This window comes from Arachis ipaensis, chromosome B10 (genome assembly GCF_059453495.1).
Source record: "Arachis ipaensis isolate K30076 ecotype BB chromosome B10, ASM5945349v1, whole genome shotgun sequence".
In the NCBI taxonomy this organism is placed as follows: domain Eukaryota; kingdom Viridiplantae; phylum Streptophyta; class Magnoliopsida; order Fabales; family Fabaceae; genus Arachis; species Arachis ipaensis.
The window spans coordinates 84,818,279-84,835,975 of NC_142435.1; the positions used below are offsets into that span (position 1 = coordinate 84,818,279).

Genomic DNA, 17,697 nt, shown 5'->3' on the forward strand with positions numbered 1-17,697 from the left:
CTGGAATAGGATTCACCCTCCTTTTGCGTCTGTCACTACGCCCAGCACTCGCGAGTTTGAAGTTCGTCACAACCATCCCTTCCCAGATCCTACTCGGAATACCATAGACAGGGTTTAGACTTTTCGGATCTCAGGAATGGCTATCCATGGGTTCTAACTTATACCACGAAGATTCTAATATCTCAAACTCGGTCCTCTGTATTAGATATCTAAGAGATACTCATTCTAGCTTGTTTGCATGTAGAACGGAAGTGTTTGTCAAGCACGCGTTCATAAGTGAGAATGATGATGAGCGTCACATAATCATCACATTCATCATGTTCTTGGGTGCGAATGGATATCTTAGAAGCGGAATAAGTTGAATTGAATATAAAACAGTAGTACTTTGCATTAAATCATGAGGAACAGCAGAGCTCCACACCTTAATCTATGGAGTGCAGAAACTCTACCATTGAAAATACATAAGTGATAATGGAGTTCATTGGTCTCGGCCCCACTTGGTGTGTGCTTGGGCTGAGCTTGAAGTTTACACGTGCAGAGGCTTCTTTTGGAGTTGAACGCCAAGTTATAACGTGTTTTTGGCGTCCAACTCTGGTTTGTGACGTGTTTCTGGCGTTTAACTCCAGACTGCAGCGTAGAACTGCCGTTCAACACCCTTTTGCGTCGTCTAAACTTGGGCAAAGTATGAACTATTATATATTGCTGGAAAGCCCTGGATGTTCTACTTTCTAACGCCGTTGAGAGCGCGCCATTTGAAGTTCTGTAGCTCCAGAAAATCCACTTTGGGTGCAGGGAGGTCAGAATCCAACAGCATCAGCAGTCCTTCTTCAACCTCTGAATCTGATTTTTGCTCAAGTACCTTAATTTCAGCCAGAAAATACCTGAAATCACAGAAAAATACACAAACTCATAGTAAAGTCCAGAAATGTGAATTTAACAAAAAAACTAATGAAATCATCCCTAAAAGTAATTAGATCCTAATAAAAACATACTAAAAACAATGCCAAAAAGCGTATAAATTATCCGCTCATCAGGTTGGTATGTTGCTATGCTATAGGAGGGAACCTTAGTTTTGAAAAGAAAAATTTTTGTGAAACAGGGTATCTGTGCGTGCGCATGATGCACCACTATTTCGTGGTACATTTTGTACTTCATTGAGTGAATTTTATCCACTATTCTCACATTTATTCACGGAATCCGCAGGTTTTACATTTTCCTTCCTAATTTTGTGTTATGATCGAAAACATGCTTCTTTGGCCTTAAATTTGCTATGTTTAATCCTCTCTTATTACCATTCGATGCCTTGATATGTGTGTTAAGTGTTTTCAGAGATTACAGGGTTGGAATGGCTTAGAGGATGGAAAGGAAGCATGCAAAAGTGGAAGGAATACAAGAAACTGAAGGAATTGCTAAGCTGTCCAGCCTGACCTCTTCGTACCAATTCGACCATAACTTGAGCTATAGAAGTCCAAATGAAACGGTTCTAGTTGCGTTAAAAAGCTAACATCCGGGGCTTCAAAATGATATATAATTTGCCATAGTTTCTCTGGAGATAGATAATGCGCACGCGTGCATCACGCGCACGCATCGCATCTAAGAAAGTCAGCGTTTCTGAATTCGCCCCCAGCGATTTTTGGGGTGTTTTCGGCCCAGTTCTTGGCTCAGAAAACACAGATTAGAGGCTGCAGAGTGGAGGAATGAGAAAACAACTTTCATACACATAATTTTAAGTTTTAGGATTAGGATTTCTTCTTCTTCTCAATTCTAGGTTCAATGTTCCTTTAAATTACTAATGCAAAGAGTATTTTTCCATTTAATTTTATTATTTGTTTAATTGCTTCCATTTAATTTTAATTACCATGTTCCCTTTTTTTACTTCTCTTATAAATTTAGGAAGATGGTATTCATGTTGATAGAGTAGACTCCCAACTTGACTTGGGAGTTGATTAACAGGAGACCCTTGATTTGGAATACTCAAGAATTAACTGGTAATTGGAAGTTGTTGGCTAGCTCTCTAGTTACTAACGCTAATCCTTCCCAAGGGAGAGGATTAGGACTTGTGAATAGAAGTTAGCTCCCTACTTAACTTCAACTAAGTAGAAACAACAACCTATTACTATTAATTTTGGAAAATCCAACAAGGATAGAACTTCCAACTAATCTTCTCCTAGTCAAGGCTTTTTATTTTAATTATATAAATTCTCTTGTTAATTTTCATTACTTTAATTTAAAATCATTTATTTGCCCATTGCCCAAACTAAAAATTTCACAGAAAACTCATAACCAATAATAAATACACCTCCCTGCAATTCCTTGAGAGACGATCCGAGATTTAAATACTTCAGTTTACTTTTATTGGGTTTGCTTTAGTGAAAAATAAGATTCTGTACAAAAAGATTCTTTGTTGGTTTAGAAACTATACTAGCAATGAGGATTTATTTGTGAATTCTTTACTGACAGGAAATCTGTTCGTTAAAATGGCGCCGTTGCCGGGGAATTGCAAACATGTGCCTTATTATTGGTTATTATAAATATTTGCTTTTTCGTTTCTTTATTAGTGTTTCTAGTTTTAGGAGTATATTTTCATTTATTTCTATTAGTTTTTATTTATTTTGCTACTATGAATTCTCACCCCTCTGGCTTTAAGTTTGATTCCAATGTTGTTGTAAGGAATGGAAGCTATAATAAGAACAGGCATCAACGTTGGAACAATCAAAGATGGGAGGAGCTACAAGGATTTGATCAATCCTCTTGGCAATAACCTCCTCCAATGCACTATAACCAACAACCATTCTATGATGCATACCAAGACAATAGTTATGGTGGACCTTTTCGTGATAACCAACCTCCACCAAATTACTATGGTCAAGATCCATTCCAGGGTGCATATCAAGATGATGAATATGGTGGACCCCCTTGTAGTTACCAACAAGCCCCACCATATGCCTATGAACCCCCTCCTCAACATAACTTTGAAACACCATACCAACAAGCCCCTTACCACCAAACACCCCCATATGACCCTAATCCTTACCCACCATGCCAAGAACCTTATGAGCCATACTTAGAACCACCCCAATCCCAACACAATTACTCTTAATAACTAACACCTCAATATACGCCATCTCCATATCCTTATCAAGAAGAACCACCTCCGTATTATGAGCCGTTTCTCCCAACAAATGAACCCTCCTATCTACCCCAACCTCCATTGGATAACAACACACTTATCTCTAATCACATTGATCTCATCTTTAAACTCCAAAATTTTATGTCCCGCAGAGACCAACCCTCCACCTCTAATATTCAACCCTCAAACTCTAGTGCGCTTCCTTTTCAACCACATAATGATCTCCCCATCCCATTACTACCCTCCATGGAAAAGTACCCACATCCATCAATCCAAGAGCAAGATGATCCCAGTTATGCTATTGACATGGAACAAGAGAGAAGGGATCGTCTTCGCGAAGAAACCCATGGAGGTAGTAGAAACCCATGAAGTCAAAGGAGTGGTTGAAGAATTAGTGAAGGAAGACATCAAGGAGGAGTCTGATTTTGTCTTAGAGCAAGAGGAGGCCCAAAAAGTGGAGGTAAGAGAGACCCTTGCAAATGAAGGAGTAGTTGAAGGGAGTTGTCATGGAAAGGAAATCATCAAGGAGGAGTATGATTTTATACTAAAACAACTAGACAAAGCAGCAATTATTGAAGAGGAAGAAAAGGTTGCAGACTTAGGAGATGCTGAACCTCCATGGGAAAGTCCAGTCATAAAGCCTCCCTCTAAGGTTCTTGATGTTGATGTTGAGGAGGGTGTACAACCTCCAAGGCATATCCTGGTTGAAGACTCTGAAGAGGTTGATCAAGAGATGGAGATTAAAGAAGAAGAAGCACAACCCCCCATGCCCTTAGGAAGAAATGAAGAAGAGATTGAATTGGAAGAAAGCTACCAAGAGGAAGAGGTTGAAACTGAAGAAGCTCGCAAAGAGGTGGAAGTTGCCAAGGGAGAACACAAGGGAATGGAGCTTGAAATCACCTTCCCAAAGCTGTTGGAGACCTCTCCTCCAAAGCCATTACCATCCAATACAACATTCAAGTGGGTAAAATTCTTATCCTTGACCTTTACTGTCCCACTTGAATATGGTTTACTTGAGATAGATGGTCACCTTAGAGCTCTTTGTGACTTTAAGAGTAAGAGGGAGATGGTTAGTGGTTGGCAACACAACCCTAGGTTCGTTGCGGTTGGGAGCTCAAAGTCTAAATGCAAGGGATGGTGTAGAGCTCAAATGAATGGGTCTAGGAAGTTGTTTGGATGCCTTAGTGAGAATTCGGATTGCTTGCCACCCGGTTGCAATAATGATGATAACAAGAAGATGGGTGCAAAAACAAGATTTAGGATCCGGGCATACAAGAGGATCAGTTTTGGGAGCTCAAAACTTGTGAAGAACTCCATCAAAGCTTAAGGAATTTACCTGGTATTAATAGAGCTCATTGGAAGTCCAAGCATTGGTGGATTTTATCCACTATTCTCACATTTATTCACGGAATCCGCATGGTTTACATTTTCCTTCCTAATTTTGTGTTATGATCGAAAACATGCTTATTTTGCCTTAAATTTGCTATGTTTAATCCTCTCTTATTATCATTCGATGCCTTGATATGTGTGTTAAGTGTTTTCAGAGATTACAGGGTAGGAATGGCTTAGAGGATGGAAAGGAAGCATGCAAAAGTGGAAGGAATACAAGAAACTGAAGGAATTGCTAAGTTGTCCAGCCTGACCTCTTCGTACCAATTCGACCATAACTTGAGCTACAGAGGTCTAAATGAGGTGGTTCTAGTTGCGTTGAAAAGCTAACATCCGGGGCTTCGAAATTATATATAATTTTCCATATTTTCTCTGAAGATAGGTGACGCGCACGCGTGCATCACGCGCACATGTTGCATATATAAAAATCAGCGTTTCTGAATTTGCCCCCAGCAATTTCTGGGCTATTTTTGTCCCAGTTCTCGGCTCAGAAAACATAGATTAGAGACTGCAAAGTGGAGGAATGAGAAAACAACTTTCATACACATAAATTTAGGTTTTATATGTAGTTTCTAGAGAGAAAGAGGCACTCTCCTCTCTCTTAGGTTTTAAGATTAGGATTTCTTCTTCTTCTCAATTCTAAGTTCAATGTTCCTTTAAATTATTAATGCAAAGAGTATTTTTCCTTTTAATTTTATTATTTGTTTAGTTGCTTCCATTTAATTTTAATTACCATGTTCCCTTTTTTTACTTCTCTTATAAGTTTAGGAAGATGGTATTCATGTTGATAGAGTAGACTCCCAACTTGACTTGGGAGTTAATTAACAAGAGACCCTTGAGTTGGAATACTCAAGAATTAATTGGTAATTGGAAGTTGTTGGCTAGCTTTCTAGTTACTAACTTTAATACTTCCCAAGGGAGAGGATTAGGACTTGTGAATAGAAGTTAGCTCCCTACTTAACTTCAACTAAGTAGAAACAACAACCTATTACTATTAATTTTAGGAAATCCAACAAGGATAGAACTTCCAATTAATCTTCTCCTAGTCAAGGCTTTTTATTTTAATTATATAAATCCTCTTGTTAATTTTCATTGCTTTAATTTACAATCATTTATTTGCCCATTGCCCAAACTCAAAATTTCCCAGAAAACTCATAACCAATAATAAATACACCTCCTTGCAATTGATGACATGTCATCATGTCATGTTTTTCTATGCTTTTTCGTACAAGAAATTTATGATTAGTGCTTAAATATTGCGTTCTTTGGTGCTTAAATGGTATATTTCTTTGATCTTGTAATTTGATAAACTTTGTAGGAAATAAGAAGAAAAAAAGAAGCAAAGAAGCACAAAATAAGCTAAAAAGGAGAAAAAAAAGAGTTTTGGGGCACACTTTGAAGTTAGAGCACACTTTGGAGCCTTAGGCCACGCTTTTAAAAGCGTGGCCCATGACCAAATCAAGGAAGCATGAACAATCAGCACACAGCTCAGTTCACTAAGTGAACTTAGCTTTCCCGTACAAGAAAAATGTGCTTGGAGGCAAGAAATTTCGCTAAGTTAAAATCTGGGCGTTCACAGCATGACCATACCTCCTTCAAAGGGATATAACTTGAGCTATAGATGTCCGATTGATGTGCTTCTAGTTGCGTTGGAAAGCTGACATTCAGAGCTTTCCAACGATCTATCATAGTCCATATTTGGCATGAAATTGTGGCACGAGTGAAATGCATCTTTAAGGGCAAAAAATAAGCAAAAAAAATCAGCCAATGCTTCCACCAAGGCTCGAAGGGGGAGACACAAGGAAAACAAGGAAAGCAAAATAGCGCTCAGTTCACTTTCTCAGCTGAGCTTTATTGGGCTCCCACTCAAGAAAATGCAAGGAAAAGGCTCACAAAAGTGCTTCCACCAAGATTTGAACTCAAGACCTCACACTCAAGCCAAAGGCGCTACCAAGGCACACAAAGGAAAGTTCAGTTAACTTTTCCAACTGAGCACTACTCTCCCCACACTCCTCACATTTTGGCACGCCAAGGAAGCTAATCATGCGGACAAAATTGACATGGACAAGGGGCTGGCACACGAAATTGGGCAAGGCAAAGCAAGTTTGGGCGCTCAGTTGTGTTTTTCAACTGAGCCTTGCCCTGGAGCTGCACCATGGTCCAAAATTCAATTAAAAATCAAATTGGATTTAATTCTTCACCAATTGAACCAAGGCCAACTAGACCCATCTCTCTTCAAATACAAAGCAAGCAAAGCCCACATCATCACTCAAAGGCACAAGAACAAGCTAGAATTAGGATTTTCATTTAATTTGTTTTTCATTTCAATTTCATTTTATTTTGTAAAAAGCCTATATAAAGGCATCACTCTCATTTTCAAAGAGAGAGCTCCACTAGGGAGTAGTAGGATTAGAAAACACTCTCTTTAATTTTCATTTCTGTTTTAAATCTTGGATTGAGAGTGGAAGGAATTCTGTTTTCATTCTCTATCTGCAACTTCTCTTTACTTCTTCTGCAATCTTTCTTTTAATTCTCTGCAACCTTTCTCTTGTTGGATCAAGGAAGGACTTGAGATCTAGACTTGTTTTCTAGTCTCCTCCACCCCTGAGATCTTCAACATCCTTTTAATTGCTGCAATTTAGCATCAGTCATTTTCTGTTTTTAATCTTTCAAGCATTTTTACTTTCTGTTGCATTGCTTCCAATTTACATTTCCTGCAATTGCTCTAAGTTCTTATTCACTACAATTTTGCTTCTCTGCTTACATTGTTCCCAATTTATTCTTCCTGCACTTTAAATTTCCTGTTACTTGTTCTCAAGATATCTTCAATTGCTTGCTTTACTGCTCTCCTTAATTTCCAGCACCCCAACCCCCTTTACATTTTAGTTATTTACATTTCTTGTCATTTAAGTTTTTGCAATTTACATTTCTTGCACTTTAAGTTTCTGCACATTTACGTTCTGTAATTTATAATTCCTTGTCATTTACATTCTGTTGCTTCAAGTCTCACCAAATTTCACTTAAATGTTAGCTTGACTAAACTAATCACCCACTAAAGTTGCTTGATCCATCAATCCCTGTGGGATCGATCTCACTCTAAGTGAGTTTTACTACTTGATACGACCCGGTATACTTGCCGGTGAGTTTTGGGTGTTTGGAATTCGTTCGTTTTCCAAATTTTCCCATTAGCAATTCCATTAGAGATGACCCGAGGTTTAGAATAATTCAGTTTAATTTTATCGGGTTTGCTTTAGTGACAAACAAGTTTTTGTACGAAAGGATTCTTTGTTGGTTTAGAAACTATACTAGCAACGAGGATTTATTTGTGAATTCTTTACTGACAGGAAATCCGTTCGTCAGCGCACCACCCTGTGCGCGCGCACACAACTGCATTTTTCACTTTCCGTGCGAGCGCGCAAACCTGTGTGCCCACACACCCTTTGTAGCACCCTCTGGTCGCAGTGCCAACACCGCTTGTGCATGAGCGTTGCCCTGTTTTTTATGCCTTGTGCGTGCGCACTGCCTTGTGCATATGCCCACAATTCCCCTTATCGCGCTTCTTGTGCGGCTGCACAGACGTGTGCGTCTGCACACCAATTGACAGCCCCTCTAGTGGGAGCATCATCACGAGTTGTATGCGTGAACAACCTCCCCCTATCTTTGTCCTTGTGCGTGCACACGAAGCTGTGTGTGCACGCATGCCTGACTCTGTACCTCAAGAATTACCTTAAAAAAAAGAGAAAGAAGCTTTCTGCGCCCGCACGCGTTGTTATCACCGCTCTGGTGGGAGCAACCACACACTTTGTGCACTTGCATCCCTCTCCTTTTCGCGTCTTGTGCGTACACACCAGCTTATGCGTATGCACACACCCCTCTATCTTGCGACTACTGTGCACACGCTCCCTGCTGTGCGTTGATGCCAAGGCATCTTAGGCTAGTTTCACTAGCCTTTTTCTTTATTTTTAATAGGTTTTATGCACTTTTTTGAATTATAAGTAAGCAAATTGGGTAGAAATTTATGTATGCCGAGATTTATTCAATCATGATTAATTTGATGTAATTTCATGAGAATTATGCTCTAATTACTTGTATGCTAAGAATGATAAGAATTCTCATGAATTTAGCAAGGTTTTGATGCATGTATTGGTTGATGATAGGTGAAAGAAAGCATGAAGGAAGGTTGAAGAAGGAGCCTGGAGAAGATGAAGAAGAAGCAACATTGAAAGAGAAGCAGAGCAAGTCTCTACACAGGTGGCTGATGCTCACGTTGGAGGGAGCGTTGGACCTCCAACGTTACCCCCAACGTGGTGATGAAAAGATTCAATTCTGGAGCTAAATAAATTTTGAGCGACGCATACGCGTCTCTGATGCATATGTATGAAAAAGCAGAATTTCAATATCCGCGCGCAAGCGTGAGTCATGCGGACACGTGGAATGGTAAAATTGACCATCTACGCGTACGCGTGAGTCATGTGTACGCATCATAAAATGAACGTTGGGAGTTGAGAATTTTGAATCAACGCGTACGCGTCAGTGACGCGTACGTGTGGATGGCAAAAAGGGCAATGCACGCATAAGCGTGGTGTACGCGTACGCGTGAATAGGCAAAATATCAGAATTCATACTTAAGCGTGATGCCCGCGTAGGAGTCACAACGTTGTCCCTCCAACATTGAGTTAAATGCCAATGACACCAAAGTATCTGGTTTTTCTGGTTTTCTTCTTAAATGGCGTTTAAGTCAACGTTGGCCATCAAACGTTGACTCCAACGTGAAGCATTAGAATTCACAATTCAAACAGATCTATTCTCAACAGCAAGGGAAACCAATTAGAGCAACTTCAACCCAATTCCATCAAGGCCAAAATCCCAATTCAGAGATTGAAGATCAATGGAAGAAAGTGTATAAATAGCTTAGAATTTAAGTTAGGAGGACCTTTTTTGTTACTTTTTACTTCACTTTTCAATTTTCTGTTCAATTAGAATTTTAGAATGTCTCTTTCAATTGTAATTTTCATTTTGAGAGCTATGAACAACTAAACCCCTTTCATTGGGTTAGGGAGCTCTGTGTAATTCAATGGATCAATATTAGTTTTCATTCATCTTCTTCTTTCTTTTCTCTTGATTTTGCTAGAAAGCTTTCGGTCTTCATTCAATTGGATAGTTATCTTGAGAAAGAAGCTATTCATAATTGGATCTCCTCGGAACCTTGGAAAAGGAATGAGGAGATCATGCTAGAAATACTTTCTCACATTGGATTATATTGGGGTTTGGATGGATATATTGACATGTAATCCTACCAACACTTTGATCTATGGATTTGTGTGGTATAATCAGTGACCAAATTTCATCTCTACTCATGAGCACTTAAATCAAGGAATTGGGCAATTGTTCATGCCTAGAGAGATTGGTGAGCCAAGGAATTGGGATCCAATCACTTAAGATTGCCAAGGAGATCAATGAATGCATTGATTGCGGAAGAGTTGAAAATGAATTTGATCCAGAGAATTATACATCTTCTGAACCCAATGATTCCCCATCTCTGATCTACCCATTCTATTTACTTTCTGCTCTTTAATTTCATGCTAATTCCCCATTCGCAATTAATTTCGTGTAATTTAATTTCTTCCATTTTATTTCTTGCAATTTAAGTTTCCTGCCAATTTTGCTTTCTGCAATTCTCAACCAAATCTGATTTCGCTCAACTAGCACAATTCACCAGTTAACATTGATCAATTTACCAATCTCTATGAGATTTGACCTCACTCTACAGTGAGTTTTTACTTGACGACAATCCGGTGCACTTGCAGGAAGGAAATTTGTTGAAAGACGGTTTCCGAGTGAATCAAGTTTATGGCGCCGTTGCCGGGGATTGGTTTTGTATTGACAATTACTAAATTAGAGGATAACTAGATTGAGAATTTTTCTTTTCTTTTGTTACTTGAATTCCAATTTCTTCTGTTACATTTAATTTTTACAAATTTTAGTTGTTTTTCTTTAATTTTACCTTACTTCTTTACTTTCCAGCAAGCTAACTATACTCTGTTTTAGTAGAATCTGCATTTGCTATTTCTTGTACTTGTTCATTATATGACAGGTAGAAGAGAGGCCTCAACCTCATTTGATAGTGAACCGGAAAGAACCTTCCTGAGATTAAGGAGGGAAGCAAGAGGAAAGAGGGATGTTGGTGCAGAAGAAGAGGAGGAAGATTTGGATATAACCATGGAGGATGATATAGAAAACCATCAAGAAGGAGAGGTGAATAACCATGCCAGAAGAGGTGGAGCCAACCCTGCTGGACAAGAGAGGAGAGTTTTAGGCTCATACATCAATCCAAACCCAGGAAACTGTGGTAGTAGCATTCAAAAGCCAACTATCCATGCTAATAACTTCGAATTGAAGCCTCAGCTCATAACTCTTATGCAAAACAACTGTTCTTATGGAGGAAGTACCCAAGAGGACCCTAATGAGCACCTCACTAAATTCCAAAGGATATATGACACGGTTAAATCTAATGGTGTTCACCCTGACACCTATAGATTGCTACTGTTTTCATTTTCTTTGAGGGACAAGGCATCAAAATGGCTAGAATCGTTTCCGAAGGAAAGCTTGACAACCTGGGAGGATGTGGTGAATAGATTCTTAATAAGGTTCTACCCTCCACAAAAAGTCAATAGGCTGAGAACTGAACTGCAGACATTCAGACAGCAAGATGGTGAGACTATTTATGAAGCCTGGGAGAGATTCAAGGATTTGACAAGAAAATGCCCCCTGATATGTTTAATGAGTGGGTGCAACTTCATATCTTCTATGAAGGGCTAAATTCTGAATCAAAGAAGGCTGTAGACCACTCATCTGAAGGTTTCCTTAACAAGAAGAAGGCCATTGAGGAAGCCATTCATGTTATAGAGACAGTAGCTGACAATGAGTATTTTTATGCCTTAGGTAGGAGCAACAACAGAGGAGTCTTGGAATTGAACCAAATGGATGCAATCCTGGACCAGAACAAGATGTTTACCAAGTATAACAACTTCACTCACCAAAACTCTAACCAAAGACCATACCAAACCACAAACAAAACACTTATCCAGAGCCACCATACCAAAGCCACAACAACAGTTCTCAACACCCCAATTTTAACCAACCATTACCACATGAGGATGACAGAATGGCCAGGATGGAAGCTATGCTTGCAAACCTTGGCAAGGATGTTGAAGACATAAAGAAATTCAAGGAAGAAGTAAGAGGGTGTATAAAAAGCTGAGGAGAGGTTATTAAGAATCTCGAATCTTAAGTGGGACATCTTTCACAGCAGATTTCGTAGTCCACTGATAGTTTCCCAAGTGACACTGAGAAAAATCCAAGAGGGAAAATGAAGAAGGTCAGGTGGGAAGAGTGTAAGGCAGTTACTCTTGTAAATGAAGAAATCCTGGAAGAAGATACCAGTAAGCCAACAAAGCACAGCCAAGGAAATTCCCATAGCAACATGGAGAAAAAGGAACAAGGAACTGGATCTGTACAAAGAAAAGACTCAACACGGAAGGAAACTCTGAAACCTTATGTGCCAAAGGTGCCATTTCCTCAGAGACTCAAGGGAGATGAAAAAGAAAGGTCATATTCAAGATTTCTAGACATGTTTGTATCTCTCGGTGTCAACATTCCCTTCCTCGAAATCCTCAAACAGATGCCTACTTGTATCAAGTGGATGAAGAAGCTACTAGCCAGGAACAACAACCTGAAAGGTGGCCAAACAGTGGTGATGAACAAGGAGTGCAGTGCTCTCATTCAAAAGGACGTACTCCTGTAGAAAAAAGATCTAGGGAGCTTTCATATTCCCTGTATCATAGGAGTGAAGTGCTTCTATTACCCCCGGATTTGATGAGTTTTTGTCCCCGTTGGATTCCGGAGTGTCCGCGTTCTTGTGTGGTGTTTTGTTTTCCAGATCTGAATCGTGGTTGTTGTCATGGCCATCCTCCATGGTGTTGGGATGACTTCTAGGGTCCCCGGCAACGGCGCCAATGTTCCGGGGGTTACCTGAAACTGGAGGTCGATCTCGGATGAGATCTTCTGTACTGGTCGGAGATGGCGTGTCCGGCTGGCTGGTGGCGGCCGGAGCTATTGTGTCTGACTTGTTGGACTTGTTGCACTGCTGATCCTTGGCCACCGGAGGGTGGGGGGTACCTGCAAGAGACTCCGATGCTTAAGTGAGCACGGGTATTAAGCAGGTTTTTAGTAGAATCAGAGTATGAGTTATACCTGGGTGCTCCAGTGTATTTATAGTAGTTGTAGAGTGACCTTTTTAGATAAGATAACTTAGTTATCTTATCTTATCTTATCTTTTGGCGAGGTCAGCATTTCTTCAATGGAACCGCCCTTATCTCTATAGGCTTGGACTGCCTTTGGATCTGGGTCGTATTCCTTGAGTTGGGCCTATTTTTCGGGCTTTCCTGTCGATTGGGCCGAGCTCTTTTGGGAAGAGGTCGGACAGTCTGACCTGAAGAGGTCGGCTGCTTTGTCGCCGATCATCCCGGGTCGGATAGCTCGACCCAGGGTATGAACGTCTCTATTCTAAGATATTCACTCGCACTTCATCCTGATGAATGTGATGATCCGTAACACTCATCACCATTCTCAACCTATGAACGCATGCCTGACAACCACTTTCATTCTACTTTAGATTGAGTGTATATCTCTTAGCCTCTTGGTTCATGATCAGAGTCTTCGGGGTATAGGCTAGGACTATTGGCGACCATTCCTGAGATCCGAAAAGTCCAAACCTTGTCTGTGGTATTCTGAGTAGGATCTGGGAGGGGATGAATGTAACGAGCTTCAAACTCACGAGTGCTAGGCGTAGTGACAGACGCAAAAGGATCAAAATTGATCCTATTCCAACATGAGTGAGAACCGACAGATGATTAGCCGTGCGGTGACAGCGCATTTGGACTATTTTCACTAAGAGAACGGATGATAGCCATTGACAACGGTGATCCACCGACATACAGCTTGCCATGGAAGGAGCCTTGCGTGCATGAAGAAGAAGACATTAGGAAAGCAGAGATTCGGAAGACAGAGCATCTCCAAATCCTCAATCTGTTCTCCATTACTGCATAACAAGTATTATTTAATTTATGCTATTTACTCTTCATAAACCCAATCATTTTTATTACTAATTTCCTGACTAAGAATTACAAAATAACCATAGCATGCTTCAAGCCAACAATCTCCGTGGGATCGACCCTTACTCACGTAAGGTATTACTTGGACGACCTAGTGCACTTGCTTGTTAGTGGTACGAGTTGTGAAAAGTGTGATTTACAATTCGTGCACCAAGTTTTTGGCGCCGTTGCCGGGGATTGTTTGAGTTTGAACAACTGACGGTTTATTTTGTTGCTTAGATTAGGAATAATTTATTTTTGTTGGTTTAGAGTCACTAGAATTGCATCTGCTATTTTCCTTTCAAAAATACTATTTTTCTTTATTAATTTTTAATTTTTCTTTTAGTCTTCTATTTAAGTTTAGATTCATATTTTAAGTTTGGTGTCAATTGCATGTTTTTATTTTCCTTTAAATTTTTTAAATTTGTGTTCATTGTTCTTTCTTGATCTTCAAGTTGTTCTTGCTATTTTTCTTGTTTGATCTTTAGTCTTTCCTGTTCTGTGTCTTTTCTTGTTTTTCTTGTGCATTTTCAAATCATCAGTATTCAAAAAATTTTATATACATTAAATACCTTTTTTTTAAAAAAAAAAAAACACGCTAAATTTATAGCTCAGTTGGCTTTAGCGTTGTGCTTATGTTCTTGGTAATTGGGTATCTTCCTTTTAAAACTTTTTCAAAAATAATTTTTCTTTGATTAAATCTCGTGTCAAACTTTTAAGATTGGTGTTCTCTTGTTATTTTTCTTTAATTTCCAAAAATTTATTTTTAGTTTTCTAAAAGTTTTACGTTTGGTGTTCTTTTTTTATGTTCTTGAGTCTTTGAATTTTATTCTTGTTGTTCCTGTGGGTCTTCAAGGTGTTCTTGAGTCTTCTTTATATTTTGATCTTAAAATTTTTAAGTTTGGTGTTCCTTGGTGTTTTCTCACCAAAATTTCGAAAAACAAGGAGCATTAGATCTAAAAATTTTAAGTCTTGTGTCTTTTGTGTGTTCTTCTCTTTCTTCATAAAATTCAAAAATCAAAAAAAAAAAAAAAAATAATATATCCTTTCCTTTAATTGCTCATAATTTTTGAATTCATTAGGTTGATTTGGTCAAAATTTTTAAAATCATATCTTTTTCAAAATCTTATCTTATCTTTTCCAATCTCAAATTTTAAAATCATACCTTTTTCAAATCTTTTTAATTAATTACTTATTTTAATTTTCAATTTCCTTTTTATCTATTTTTCTAATTTTCGAAATTATAGTTAATTTTTTTATTTTATTTTCCTTTTAATTTTCAGTATTCAAAAAAAAATAAATTTTTTTTTACAATCTACATCATCTCCCTTTCTCCATCATGGATCTAAGTGGAAATGAACAGTCCAGAAGGACTCTGGGGTCATATGGTAATCCCACTACTGCTGCATATGGGAGTAGTATCTGTATACCTCCTGTTCCGAGGGTTACTTGAAACTGTAGGTCGATCTCAGATGAGATCTTCTATACTGGTCGGAGATGACGTGTCCGGCTGGCTGGTTGCGGCCGGAACTGTTGTGTCCGACTTGTTGGACTGGCTGCACCTTTGATCCTTGGTCACCGGAGGGTAGGGGGTACCTGGAAGGGACTCCGATGCTTAAGTTAGCATGGGTATTAAACAGGTTTTAGTTGATTCAGAGTATGAGTTATACCTGGGTGCTCCAGTGTATTTATAATGGTGTAGAGTGACCTTTTTAGATAAGATAAGTTAGTCATCTTATCTTATCTTATCTTTGGGTGAGGTCAGCTTATCTTTAACGAAATTGCCCTTCTTTCTGTAGGCCTGGGCTGCCATTGGATTTGGGTCGTATTCCTTGAGTTGGGCCCTTTTTGGGCTTTCCTGTCGATTTGGCCGACCTTCTTTGTAAAGAGGTCGGATAGTCTGACCTGAAGAGGTCGATCGCTTTGTCTCCAATCATCCCAAGTCGGATAGCTTGACCCAGTGTATGAACAGTGCCCCTGCTTGAGCTCGGTCTTTTTGTTGAGGTCGAATCCTTGACTTCGGTCCTTCTCTAGTGAAACCGAACTCAAGCATTTTGTCGATCTCTTCCTTTTGTAGAATCTTTTGAATGTAGAATGTTTTTCTCTAAAAGCGTGCGCTTTTATGCTTTTATACCAGCACTTTGTTCTTGGGAACGTGCGAGGGTTTAATACCTTCATTAATTGGTATTAATTGCCCTGTTTTCCTTTGGCTTTTTATTTTGAATTTCACAATCAAAAACGGTTTCTCTTCTTCGCTTTTCTTCGTAACTTCTCCCTTTACTCTCTCATTTTCTGTTTCTTGCCTAGAGTTTATAGTTCCTTCCCGTGACACCTGTTTTGCTACTGCTTTTTGTGGAAGAGTGGTGATTCTAGATTTCACCTTCCGCTTTCTGCTTCTGGTGAGTTCGAGGGGTGGCTTTTTCGCCTGTCGCTTCCGCTCTTCTGCTTTCCTTTGCGGCTTTCTCCCATTTTCCCAGGTTTGGTTCTTCTTCCTTCCTCTTTCTACGTCACTTTTTGTGTCTGTTTTGAGAAAGTTTTGATTTTGCTTGGAGAAAGTTTGGATCTTTCTGCCTTTTGCTGTGCCTGATCGCTGTGTGTTCTAGAGTTTCTTTGTCCTTTGCATGAGCTTTTTCGCTTTTCCTGTTGCTTGATGCTTTTAGGGCTTTTGCATGTTATCACCGTTTCTGCTTGCGCCTTCGATGATGTTTTTTGCTTGATTCTAAAAAAGGTTGTGTCTTTGATGATTTTCTGCTTGGCATTTTTGATGTTGACAATGCTTTTTGCTGATAAGCTGTAGAAAGATAGTGGCTTAGATGACTTTTGTGTTTTTACTTCCTTTGTTTCATTTGAAACCTTCTTTTCTTGTTTGATGAATGCTGGGATGTAAGCTGTAGAAATTTCCTGAAACCTTGCTTTGTTCCTGCCTCCAAAGGATGCCCCATGACCTTGGTTTGAGTCTTGGGGTTTTCCTTTTCTGTTTGTTTGCCTGTGTCGTATTAGTCGAGTTGTTTTTCCCCTCGTCCGAGATATTTTGTAGTAATCCAATCTTCTTTTCTTATTTGTAGGATTAGTCGGCCTCATGTCTTCTTGCAATAACATTGTAGAGGTGTCTTCCAAAGTTCCCGAGGGGATGTCTGATTGGCTGGACTCCCTTGTCTTAATGTGTGTCTTTGTTGTGGATGCTGAATTTTGTGTAGAGCTAAGAAAACGTCGTAGGATTTGTGGTAACGGTGCCCGGGAGAGGGATTATGAGCTTGTAGCTCCCGACTCTGACAAGAGGGCTTGTTTTCCTACTTTCCTCGAGGGAGAGCGTCCCTTCTTCTACGCCTATGAATATTTCTTCAGCCAGTTGGACGTTACTTTTCCTTTTACTGCTTTCGAGACCGACTTGTTGTGGTCATGTAATATTGCTCCATCCCAGCTTCATCTGAATTCCTGGGGTTTTATCAAAATATTTCAACTGCTTTGCCAAGAGTTAGGTGTAACACTTTCTGAAACTCTTTTCCTCTATCTTTTTGTCTCGGCCAAGCCCGGAGGTTCTTCCAAAAAGAAAGCTTCCTGGGTTTCTTTCAGATCGGCCCTGGGGCATAAAGTTTTTGCCATGTATGATGAGTATTTTAAAGATTTTAAGAATTATTTCTTCCGAGTCCGTGCTGTTAAGGGGGTCCGCCCCTTTTTTCTTGATGAGAATGACGAGCTTGCTTTTCCTCTAGAGTAGCAAAAGAATGTGAGAGTGCCACGTTATACATGGGAGATGCTTAATGAGGTTGAGTGGGCTTTTGTAGTTGTTCTTGAAGATTTGTTGGGGGAACCACCCCATCTGGATACAAAAAGCTCTTGAGTGATCCATCTTTGGTTCGAACTGCTTTGGGTACTGTCTGACTTGTTTTTATACTTGTTTCTGAGCTTTTCTTCTCCTATGTTGTAACTCGTCATTAATGGTTGATTCTATATTTTCAGAGATGTCGAAAAATAATGATTCCATGAAGGCCTACAAGAAGGCGAAAAAGGCTGCTACTGCTCAAA

The 17,697-nt window shown here is 39.5% G+C and overlaps 1 non-coding gene across 1 annotated transcript; it reads right to left on the reverse strand.

Moving 5' to 3' along the window:
- Positions 1-11,191: 11,191 nt before the first annotated feature.
- LOC148580689 (small nucleolar RNA R71) lies at positions 11,192-11,298 on the reverse strand. The gene has a single exon (XR_015899622.1). It is a non-coding gene; the product is annotated as a small nucleolar RNA R71 (small nucleolar RNA).
- Positions 11,299-17,697: the final 6,399 nt, after the last annotated feature.